The 12,134-nt window shown below is 42.5% G+C and overlaps 1 long non-coding RNA gene across 1 annotated transcript in view; it reads left to right on the top strand.

Annotated features, from left to right (window-relative positions):
- LOC140494236 (uncharacterized) overlaps positions 1-2,400 on the top strand; it is a 71,274-nt gene extending 68,874 nt beyond the window's left edge. The window contains exon 2 of the long non-coding RNA XR_011963921.1: positions 1,061-2,400. This is a non-coding gene — a long non-coding RNA (uncharacterized lncRNA). The remainder of the gene's footprint in view (positions 1-1,060) is intronic.
- The last annotated feature ends 9,734 nt before the right edge of the window (positions 2,401-12,134 follow it).

The following is a 12,134-nucleotide window of genomic DNA, read 5'->3' as shown; positions in this document are numbered from 1 at the left end:
GCCAAACATTTTGACTCCAATTCATTTAAGGGCATTTAGGACTAATGACCAAATGCTTGGTCAAAGAGAGAAGTTTTGAAGACTTTTAAAGAAAGTAATAGAGGTAATGAGCTGAAAAGGTTTCACAGAGAATTCCTGAGCTTCAGGCCTTGGAAACTGAAGGCATAGCTCCCAATGGGGCAATGCCAAAAATGGGCGGAGTGCAGAAATCTCAGTGGGCTTTGGGACCAGTGAATATTTCAGAAGTAGCATAGTTAGGGTGGAATTTGAAAACAGGGATGAGTATTTTAAGATTTTCTTTGTTTACTCATGGGATGGGAACATTATTGGCTGGGCCTCAAGAAGGTGGGGGTGAGCTGCCGTCTTGAACCGCTGCAGTCCATGTGACGTAGGTAGATCCATAATGCAATTCGGGAGGGAATCCCAGGACTTTGACCCAGCGACACTGAAGGAATGGTGATATATTTCCAAGTCAGAATTGAGAGTGGTTTGGTGGGGAAATTGCAAGTGATGGTGCTTCCGCGTATGTGTTGCCCTTGTCCTTCCAGATGGAAATGGTCACGTATTTGGAAGGTGCTGTCCAGGGAGCCTTGGTGAATTTCTGCAGCATAGCCTATAGGTCATACACGCTGCTGCTACTGGGTGTTGGTGGTGGAGGGAGTGAGTGTTTACAGATGTAGTGCTAATCAAGTGGGCTGCTTTGTCCTGGATGGTGTCTGCTGTTGTGAAATTCTGGCGCTCTCTGTTGTCCTTTTAAAGAACAAAATCTGCTATCCCTACCTGCTCTGAATTAAATGTGACTTAGACCCACAGCAATGTGGTTGCCTGCTAACAGTTAGAACAGTAAATGTCAGCCTAGCTAGCAAAGCCCACATACCATGAACAAGTTTTTTTAAAATCACAGTATGCTAAAGGGGCGTGCATAATAGTATTGAGTTTATTCAAAGAGATAAAAACTGGAAATACACAGCAGCTTGGGTATTATCTGTGGAAATAGAGTTTCAGGACTGATGAAAGGTTATTGACCTGAACATTAACTCTGTTTTCTTCTTTGTTTTAGTGTTCCATTTGTCTTTTTACTTAAAGGGAATTGGATAAACACTTGGAGAAGCGAAATCTGCAGAGCCCAAGAGAATGGGGCTAATTTGGAGATGATCTTTGAAAGAGCAGCACTGAAATGGAGCGCTGAATGAACTGTGCTGCATGGATCTATGTTTGGCAACAAAACCCTCTCTGTGAAACTGTTTTTATTGTGCTGGGCAAATCAACAATCTATGATGGAGCAGACAGCTCCCAGAGTTGCTAGGTGGCAATATCAATTCTGCCTAGCAATAAGGAAGGGGATTATTTTCACAAGGCACTCAAGATAGTTTGGGAGTCACTGAAGAGGAGTTCAAAGGTTACAAGCATTGGGTGAGGATTGGAGAGAGAGAGAGACAGAGAAAGATAGAGAGAGAAAGAGAGATGGAGGTAAACTCCATGTTAGGCAGTGCTACTTTTAGAGGTAACTAAACTGCATGGGTTTTGTCAGAAACAGAAACAGGAATTGCTGGAATAGCTCAGCAGGTTTGGCATCAGAGTTAACATTTTGGCCCGGTGACCCTTCCTCAGAACCTCATGGTCACTGAACTTGAAACGTTAACTCCAATTTCCCTTCACAGATGCTGCCAGACCTGCTGAACTTTTCCAGCAATTTCTTGTTCCATTTCTGATTTACAGCATCCACAGTTCTTTCAGTTTTTACATGGGCTTTGTGTAGTGTGGGTTCACGATCATCCTAGAACAGCTGAAGAGCTCTGTTTCATGAGGGCTGAGTGAAATCTTGGCAGCTGGGGGAGCCCCAGAAGAAGCTGTAAGCCATTAATAGCTCAGGGCAGCTGAAAGTGGAGGGTTGAAAAGCCCCCAAGCAGCATTTTCTGGATACAACTGGGCAAGATTAGAGCACAAGGAAACATTGAGGGGTCGTTTTAGCTTGGTGAAGCTAGCTATCAATGAAGAACTGGGATTTTGCTTCCGAATGAGCACTGCAGAGCAAAGAAGAAGGGAGCCAGGAAAGGAGGATTATTAACCAATAATAGGAGCTGTTGTTGATGCAGACCATGACGGAGTGATTCTTGAGAGGGAGTTTCAAGGATAGGTTGGCAAAAATGAAGAATTGTGATCCCTTGTAAAGTTTTGTGAGATTTGATGCCCCACCATGTTATTAACATAATTTGGGGCAAATTTCTGGGAAATCCTTGAGATCTGTCTTGATTGCATTTGCTTTTTTTATGTAGAGTGTTCGATCACAGTCTATAACCCATAATTACCAAGTTAATTTGGGTTGCTAGAAATAGAAATACTGTAGGTTGTATAACTGTGCTAATATTCTACAGTAAAAGTATTGTTATTTATTCAGAACTGTAGAATCTTGTGATTTTATTCTCTGCATAATTCTCTGAATCTTACACTTTGTCTACTTCAGAAATACTTGTTATTGTCTCCTAGCCAGACTGTAATGTAAATTTGGCAGACAGGTTCAGCATCATAACCAATTCCGTGACTGCGATGCAGCAAGGAATTTCAAACAAAACTCAGCCCTGATGTGGAGAGATCTCTGACCAAGTTCCTTTCCAAGTTACCTTTCTCTAGATGGAATAATGTAAATGCATTTAAAGCGAAACTATGATTCTGTAAGGAAGAAAGGAAGAAAAGGCTACACTGACAGAATTGGATAAGGATTGATTGGAGAAGTCTCAAATAGAGCATAAACCTCAGTATGAACTAGATGGGCTGAATGTCCGATGTAATTTTCGATGCCAACTACTGCATGATGTGAGCTTATCACTAAGAATGGCTATTCTCCATAATTTATTTTAACTTCCATCCAAGCTCTGATATTGCCCTAATCTGGCTCTTGAATAAATCCTGATAACACAGCACATCAAAGCAGACACTGCTACAGGCACTGCCACAGCCAGCAGGCTGGGGTCTAGTGAGCCTGCTGCAGAGATTACTGACGTCAGAAGCTGTCAAGAAATTCTTAACTTGTATGATATTTACTCCTTTAAACGCCTTCCCCTGAAATTGCACACAGAGGTTTTCCAGCTAAACTCCAGCAGGTCAGAAAAACGCCTGCAAACTGCCTGGCAAGGAGGGAAAAGAAAGGCTTGCATTTCTTTCATGACTTCAGGGTATCCTCAAACTCTACTCAGCCAATGAAGTGCTTGCAAAGTCTAGCCCCTATTGTAATGCAAGAAACACAGATGCTAATTTGTGCACAGTACACTCCCACAAACAATGAGGCAAATGACCAGATGATTTAGTGAAACCAAAAGAGAAAATGCTGGAAAATCTCAGCAGGTCTGGCAGCATCTGTAAACAGCTTTGACAAAGGGTCAGTTAGACTCAAAACATCAGCTCCTTTCTCTCCTTACAGATGCTGCCAGACCTGCTGAAATTTTCCAGCATTTTCTCTTTTAGTTTCAGATTCCAGCATCTGCAGTAATTTGCTTTTATCCAGATGATTTAGTGAAGTGGGTTGGGGGTACATATATAATTGGATGGGTGTTAATTCCACCGGTATGCACTCAGAATTACCAGCTTGTTTCCCAAGGCCAATGGTGGAGAAGGAGGTTGGTATGGAGGGTGGATGGGCGGAATGGCTAACTTCATTTTTTCAAAATTAATTCATGGGATGAGGGCATCACTGTCCAGGCCAGTATCTATTGCCCATCCCTAATTGCCCAGAGGGCAGTGAAATGTAAACCACATTTCTGTGGCTCTGGAGTCACACGTAGACCAGACCATGTAAGGATGGCAGATTCCTTCACTAAAGGACATTAATGAACCAAAGGAATTTTCCAAAAATCAGCAATGCATTCATGGTCATCAGATATTTATTGAATTCAAATTGCACCACCTGCTATGTCACGATTCAAACCCAGGTCTCCAGAACATTACCTGGGTGTCCACATTAACAGTCCCACAGCAATACTACTCGGCCACTGGCTCCCCTTTTACCTTTGAAGTAACTGCATGTAAATTGTGACTGAACTTGACCAAACTTCACCCTTCCTTGTGTGTTATGGTAACTGTCTCCAACATGAATGCGGTACATTTTGCGGAGCATTCTGTGAAAGAGCAAAGGGTGCAACTGTGCCCAGAGGTTATTCGTAAGAGGAGGAATTGCAGCAAGAAAATCCCTGAGGTATGTCCGATCTCAGGGTGTTCTAGATATCCCTCAGATCAGCCGACAGCAATGACATGTCATTAATGATTTGCAATTGAGGCGTGGGAACACAAATAATGTCTGAGAAAAATTCTCTCCAGAGGCCATCGACTGGGAATGTAAAGAAAAATTCCTCTGTGAGGATTCAGCCCTGATGAAATTGGATTTACAGATTGGTCTATAGGAGATCAAGTTGATTCTGGGAGGAAATTGCTTTTAAGTAACCTGCTTTTAAGCTGTGACTTTGCATCCTTCCAAGAATAATTATCGGGATGTGGGATATTTTTTCATTTGAAAACCATTTCCAGTGCACTGTGCCAAACTGTTTCCTGATGTCTCACTCAGACAGCCAGGTATGTAGCTTCCTTAATGTGTGGAGTTGATGTATGAAATAGCTGTGAGCATAATTACTGGATACTGCTTCATTTGTCGACGCATTGACTTGCTCAGATTTGAAAATCCTTTTGTATTTTCTTGGCTGGGGTGGTTATCATTTTTTTATGTTAAGGGAATGGGAAAAGGAAGGAAGACAATTAACATCCTCAGTGTTTCTCCTTCTCCTCCCCTGAGGGTAATTTCAAATCTGGAATAAAATCCTTTGTTCAGAGCCAGGATTGACAGACTGTCAATCAGATGGCCTAACTCTTGAACTCAATCTCAAGCTACAGCTTGCAACCAGGATCCAGGGCTTGTCTGCAGTGCACAGCCTATCTGTAATGTCACAGACAGTACAGTTATTGGTCAATGCTCTCCCAAAGGGATACTCAGAGTGAATTGGCTCATAGATTGAGAGACAGAAACAAACAAAACACCTGCTGGATGCTGGAGAGAACAGCACAGGGAAGGCAAACTCTTACAGGGAATGGGAGCAGGTAGATTAGATTCCCTACAGTTTGGAAACAGGCCATTTGGCCCAACAAGTCCACACTGACCCTCTGAAGAGTAACCCACCCAGACCCATTCCTCTAACCAATATACCTAACACTATGGGCAATTTAGCACAGCCAATTCACCTGACCTGCACATCTTTGGATTGGGGGAGGAAACCCACGCAGACACAGGGAGAATGTGCAAGCTCCACACAGACAGTCACCCAAGGCAGGAATTGAACCTAGGTCCCCACTGAGTCACTGTGCCATCCTGGGTAGGTGGAGAGCAGGCATGGAGGGACCTGAAGGATGAAGGGTTACAGACAGGAAGAATGGAGATGTGGAAGTAAAATCACAGTGGGGAAGCAGGCCATTCGGCCCATCAAGTCTACACTGACCCTCCCACCCAGATCTGCCCCAATCCCATTGTCACAAAGCTGGTCCCTTTTTTCTAAAGGTTGCTCTTTTTCTTAAGGATACTATGTCCTTGATTTGTTTCAGAGGGGTCATAAAACTCTCCCGGTTCCAATTAGACTGGTTTGGTACAGAGATTAAATGGTATTGCGAAGCCTTTTTGTTTATACCTAAACAAATGAGACTTCATGCCAAAGTGGTCATGTTTTAGAAGTGCCCTGTATAATGAAAGGGAAGTGATCAGCTCTCCAGCTGAGCAATTCAGTGCAGAACTAGTTGGGGGTTCAGCTGTGTGGAAACAGGCTCTCTCTCTCTCTCTCTCTCTCTCTCTTTCTGCCCTTCTAACTTCAAACTGTTAGCATCTGTTCCATTTGTACTGTTTTTTAAGGGGTTTTGCTTATTGGGGCTGTTGTGTATATTCAGAACAGCATAATAAAGTCTAGTTTAGATTTCAGAGTTCTGTAGGGTTCTTTATTCTGTTCTTTGTGTTTCATTGTGTAATTTTGTGAATAAATCTTTGTCTGTGTTAAAACCTGGTAGTCAATCTCACTATCTTACTCCGGGTAATTTTCACCGTACACTTACTGAAACAAATTGCAAGTTATGGTCTGGGCTGGCTGCTTAAGAATGTTTTGAGTGGTCTGGTTTAGTCCATAACACCATAACTCTGCATTTCCTCTGGCCAACCCTTCTCCAGCATCTGTAGTCCTCACTTTCTCCAATCCACCCTAACCTGCACATCTTTGGATTGTGGCAGAAAACCGGAGCACCCGGAAGACAGCCATGGAGACACAGGGAGAATATACAAACTCCACACAGATGCAAAGCTGGAATTAAGCCCAGGCCTCTCGTGCTGTGAGGCAACACACTTATCAGAGTAAGAATATTAAGTCAGAAACCATCATCATATTTGAGCAGTATTTAGATATTCACTTGTGCTGCTATAACATTGAGGGCTATGGGCCAACAGCTCAACATAGGATTAATGTAGTCCTATCTCTATTGGCCAGCAGGAACATGATGGGCCAAACTATCTCCTTCTGTGCTGAATGTGCAAACCCCAGTCACTTGAGAGTGGAATCAAATCCAGGTAGCTAACCACTGAGCTACCATGCCACCAAAGTGGTAAAGGGAAAAGCTGAGAAAGGGAGAAATGTGGAGGTGAGCGTAGAGAGGGCTGAGAAGAGAAATTAGGGAAGCGGATTGGGGGATAGGGAAGAGGGAGTGGAGTGAGGAATACAGAGGAGAGCGCAGGGAGGTGGAACAGGTGTTGGGGCAGGGATTAAAGGAGTGGACAGCGGGGTTTGGGAGGATCTAGTGAGGAAGAGAGGAAGATAGGAAGGGGAGGTGGAGGTTAGGGAGTGAAGAGGTGGGGAGCAGAGGGTAGGCAAGCAATAGCTACTGGAAACCTTTTTGATGGGGTCAACTGTTAGGATAACAAAGAGTGAAGGAGCTCAGGATGGGAGATGGAGGGAATGCAGTTCAGAGCTGGGGGAACTGTAGATGGGGAAGAGGGGCAACTGGATGATGTGATATGGAGCTGAAACCTCAGGTAGTTGGAGAAATGCTGCAGATCAGCCATCATCTCATTGATTGGGTTTGAACTATGTCAAGGAGCTGAGTAATCTCATTGTATTCTTGTGAAATGGAGTGACAGACACAGCAAAGGATGGGAGAATATAAGTATTGCCCTGCAAAGGATTGGGATGGAGAGGTAGATATATGAAAGGACTGGAGACGGAAGGACAGACACACTGAAGAATTAGGAATAGAGAGAAGGATACATGGAAGGGTCGGAGATAGAGGAAGTGATACACTGAAGGATTGGGGATGGAGGGATAGATATATGGAAGGACTGATACTGGACAGTCACACTAAGTCATTATTTTCAGAGGAATATTTTCAATCATAGCTGTCTGGGGTTCCTTCGTGGCTGTACATGGAAAAATCTCTCTGTAGCTCCCGAGGCCATACACTTCAATTGGCACCAAGTTCCCTCCATTAAGTACGTCATTGAAATGTCCACTGTCCATGTGAGAGCTCTAACAATGACTGTGACTGGTCTATTACTGTGTAACTAAACTGTTTTGTTGCTGACTGGTGCTTAATGCACCAGTTGTCCTGGTGACCAGCAACAGAATCTGGGTTGACCTTTTCTCCCTCTCCAATTCCTGGGCACTGTAGACAAATGGTTCCCTCTAATGCTACTATGGTTGGGTTTAAGGTAAAATGACAATGTTCCAGACTTTCTGAGCAGTCTCCAGGAAGCTGGGTGCTCTGGTCTCCTCCCACAGTCCAAAGATATGCAGGTCAGGTGGATTGGACATGCTAAATTGTCCTATGGTGTCCAGGGATGTGCAGGCTGGCTGGATTAGACATGGGGAATGTAGGGTTACAGCGATAGGGTAGAGGGATGAGTCTGGAGGGGAAGCTCTTTGGAGAGTCAGTGTGGACTCGGGCTGAATGGCCTACTTCCACACTGTAGGGATTCTATGATCAAGAAAGAGACTTACATAAAGCCTAAACCACTAAACAAAGTCATCTGTTTTGATGACAAAGACAGGATTACAGAGTCTATTTCTAACTAATCTCAGTCGATTTAACATGTTACTGCTCTTTGAGTAAGCAGGTTTTGAACTATTTAATTACAAAGTGATTCTCTGAAGTGAATTGTTAGTCAGTACTTTTTCCCAGCTACATCCCTGCATCCATGTGCCTGGATTAGGAGAACAAGAATTTTTGAGTAAATAACCAGGAATTCCAGCTGTGATATCCACAATCTGCTTGCCTGGCAATATTTGCAGCCACCTCCTGATGTTGCCTGCCTTGCTGTGTTCTTCCAGCCTCCTGCCTGTCTACTTTGGATTCCAGCATCAGCAGGTTTTTTTTTGTCTCACACCCAAGTTTGGCAAAATGAACACAGAGGCACATACATCACTTTCACCTTGGCGTATGCTCACTCACACAAACATGTACACATTAAGAAACCCACTCACATGGGCACACAAATGCACTCACTCACAGATACAGAAACACATATACTTATACAGATACTGAACCATACTTGTACACAAATATACTGACTCTCTCCCACACGCACACAAACTGATGTAGAGACACGCCCATCCAGACAGTCATTCTCGTGTAGTGGCATTTATATCAGTCCACTGGTGATCACATCAGACACAATTGCACACACTCACCTCTTCATACAGAGAGATATGCTTCCCCTCACAAACATACCCCCATTTATACCTACAAACACATGGACACATTCGCTCCTTATAATTATGAACAAAGCTTTATCTCAACAAATAATATTCCTGATGAACAGTTTATGCTCGAAACGTCGACTCTCCTGCTCTTCGAATACTGCCTCACTGGCTGTGCTTTGTCAGCACCACAATGTTTGACTCTGATCTCCAGCATCCACAGTCCTAACTTTCTCCTCAGTTAACAATACCTAGACTGATCATGGAACTAGGGAAAAGAAAGAAAGGAAAGATTTGCATTTACACAGTGCCTTTCAGAATCTCAGAACATCTGAAAACCAATGTAAGCCAACAGAGAAATACCAGAATGAGCTTATGGTCTTTCTACAATCTCTGCTCTTGTCTTAACTGCAAGTAACTGTTTCTAACAAAGGAGACTCAGACGCACAGTGAGTGCAGCTCTTGAGAGTAGGATCACAGGGAAAAAAAACAAGAAATATTAGGAATTAAAATGTATGGAATTCCAAGTCTTCAGATTAACAGTCAGGTGATCAGGAGAGGCCCAGCACAGGGTTAGGATCTTACAACAACCAGCTGTGCTAAACATTTTTAAATGGTCCAGGAGGATTTTGTTTTTGTTTTAAATTTAGCCAATCTCTGATGCCATTGCTTATGCCAAACCAGAGCTAGGAGTGACACCAATGTTTGGCACTTACAGTAGAATTGTATGTAACTTGACTGTTACTCAAATGGTCCAACATCTGTAAAGCAAATGACACATCCTGTAGTCAATTAAATGACTGTATATTCTGAGATCAGTAAGATGTTAATGACTTTTGTCTTGCCAACTGGCTGTGAAACTGTGGCATTTTCCCGAAGTTCTGAATAATTGTCAGGAAATGATTAACTTTCATTCCATCTTAACAAATTAAAATGTAGGGTCAAAAATGTAATAGACACACGACAGTTACAAGGAGCCTATATTGACAAGTACACACACACACACACACAAACAAGCAAAACTTTCAGTGCATTTCTTACAATAATTTGTAAGTGGGAGAACATTAAGCTGGGCAATCACAACCTTATAATTGAATGATATAAATACAACAGGAAAACTGCAGCCTAGATGTGCATTGGCAATGGCTCATTTAACGGTACTCACATTTCTGCTCTTGGTCAGAGAGCTATGAGTTTAAGTGCCAGTCCAGAGAATTCAGCACAATATATAAGTGGGTACTCCCTGTGCAGATCTGTAGTGAGGTACTCTAATGTATTTATTTATCCATTCAATGAATATGGCAATCAATCTCAAGAGCAACATTTGATGCCCATGTCTAACTGCCCCTGGTAAACTACCTTCCTGAACCACTACAGTCCTTGGGGTGTAGGTAGTACTGTTTGGATGTAAGTTCCAGGATTTTGACCTAATGCACGTGGAAGGAAATGCAATAAAGTTGCTTTAAGGATAGGCAGTAGCATAATGGCAATGTCACTGTACTCCAGAACTCCAGATTAATTTTCTGGGGATGTGTGTTCAAACCCCATCTTGGCAGATGGTGAAATTCAACAAAATTCTGGAACTAAGAGCTGGCCCAATGGTAATCATGAAACTATTGTCATAAAAGCTCATTTGGTTCATGGGTGTCCTTCAGAGAAGCGAGTCTGCTGTCTTTACCTGGTCTACATCCTATAGCCCATCCAAGCCACTCAGATCACATGGCAATTAGACACAGGCAATAAATAGTGGTCCAGCCAGTGACACCCCATGGACAAATTTATTTAAAAAAACAGCGTCAGGCTGGTATGTGACTGCGAGGAAAATGTGCTTGAGGTGCCCAGGTAAGTGCTGCTCTTTGTGGAGGTTCCAACATTTCAGTTGAAGAAGCATCTGAGTTGAATGTAAAAGATTCCAAGCCACTATTTCAAAAAAGAGGTGTAGAGAGTTTCCCAATTTCCTGAGAAATACTTACTCCCTCAATAAACATTACAGAAAACAGATTCCTTGGGCATGGCATTGTTGTTAGCAGGATCTTGCTGTGCATGAGTGGCTGTTAGTTTTCTTACCTTATAGCATGGACTGGTTGCCTCGTATCACAATGGCCCATATGGAGCAGCCCTCATGAACAAGGCCTGTAAGTAAACATTCTGTGCATCAAGGCAGTCACTAACACATTCCCGTGACAGACTCCTACTCATTGAATGGCAGGCTTTGAACGACACAGTCAGAGTCCCTGCTCAATGAGTCAGGGCCCTGGGCATCTAATCATCATCGCTGGAGCCTCCTGATGAAGGGCTTATGCTCGAAACGTCGATTCTCCTGCTCCTCGGATGCTGCCTGACCTGCTGTGCTTTTCCAGCGCCACACTTTTCACCTCAGTACAAAGCCCTTTACTTGGAGAAGCACAAACAATACTGCACATTACTGGGCAGTGACCTCTCTACAGACTCAATGGTGGATCACTAACTGCAGAAAATGAGGAAACCATTGTTTGTCTTTAGGGATTTGCATGTGATAGATAAATAGATGGATAGATAGATAGATAGATAGATATAGAGATGGATAGATAGATAGTTAGATAGATAATTAGGGCTACATTTTGAAATACTTTCTTGACTGTAACTTGCTTTGGTAGATCCTGCAGCTGTAAACAGCACCATGTAAGTGTAATTCTCTTTTGTTTTAGATTCGCAAATATGTTCTCACGGAGCAAAGAGTTAAAGTCTTGAAGGCTTTCTTTATAAAGTGTGTCCTTTATACACAGCAGCTGATGGAGATCTTCAAGATTATGTCAGACTATGATAAAATAAATCTCAGATTTTTTTTGTTCTGATCAGGGTAGAAGTGAAAGAATCTGCTCAGAAAGAAGACAAAAAATTTCATTGTAGAGAAGGTGGTTAGAATGTTAGAATTCTCCACTGAAATTAACCCAATAAATTCTTGTAAAAGAGAGTTAGCTAGCTATTGGATATGAGGAATGTGAAAGCGTTATGGGGTGCACGCAGGGGACTGGGATTAGAAACAGCAGTTCATAGCAAAATGAAAGTGTTCTGATTTCCAGACTAATATTCTAAAATGTAGCGCTACATCACTGCAAGATTAAAAGATAGAACTGCTTTTCATTCTTACAGTTACCAGTGGGGTCACTTCAGGTCAAGTTGCACATGAGACATTTTGTTCAAATGATAAATTTATTTAAAAGAAGAGGCAGTATGGAATTTGTTTAATTTTAGAGAGAGCATTTTATAAATGTTTTGTATAGATTGGTGATGGAACAGTTGATAAAATGTGCAAATGATATGAATGATTGTAAAAATCATTGTTTATTCCTTTTAAGCATGTTTCTCTACCACTGCTTGACTCTGTTCAAACATTTTTATCCTGTTTTACATTACTTATCCATAGTCTGGTGTGTCACTTGAGGAAGT

Source organism: Chiloscyllium punctatum, chromosome 23, assembly GCF_047496795.1.
Source record: "Chiloscyllium punctatum isolate Juve2018m chromosome 23, sChiPun1.3, whole genome shotgun sequence".
In the NCBI taxonomy this organism is placed as follows: Eukaryota; Metazoa; Chordata; class Chondrichthyes; order Orectolobiformes; family Hemiscylliidae; genus Chiloscyllium; species Chiloscyllium punctatum.
Note: the sequence above shows the minus strand (reverse complement) of the source record. Positions and strands in the feature narration are given on the sequence as shown.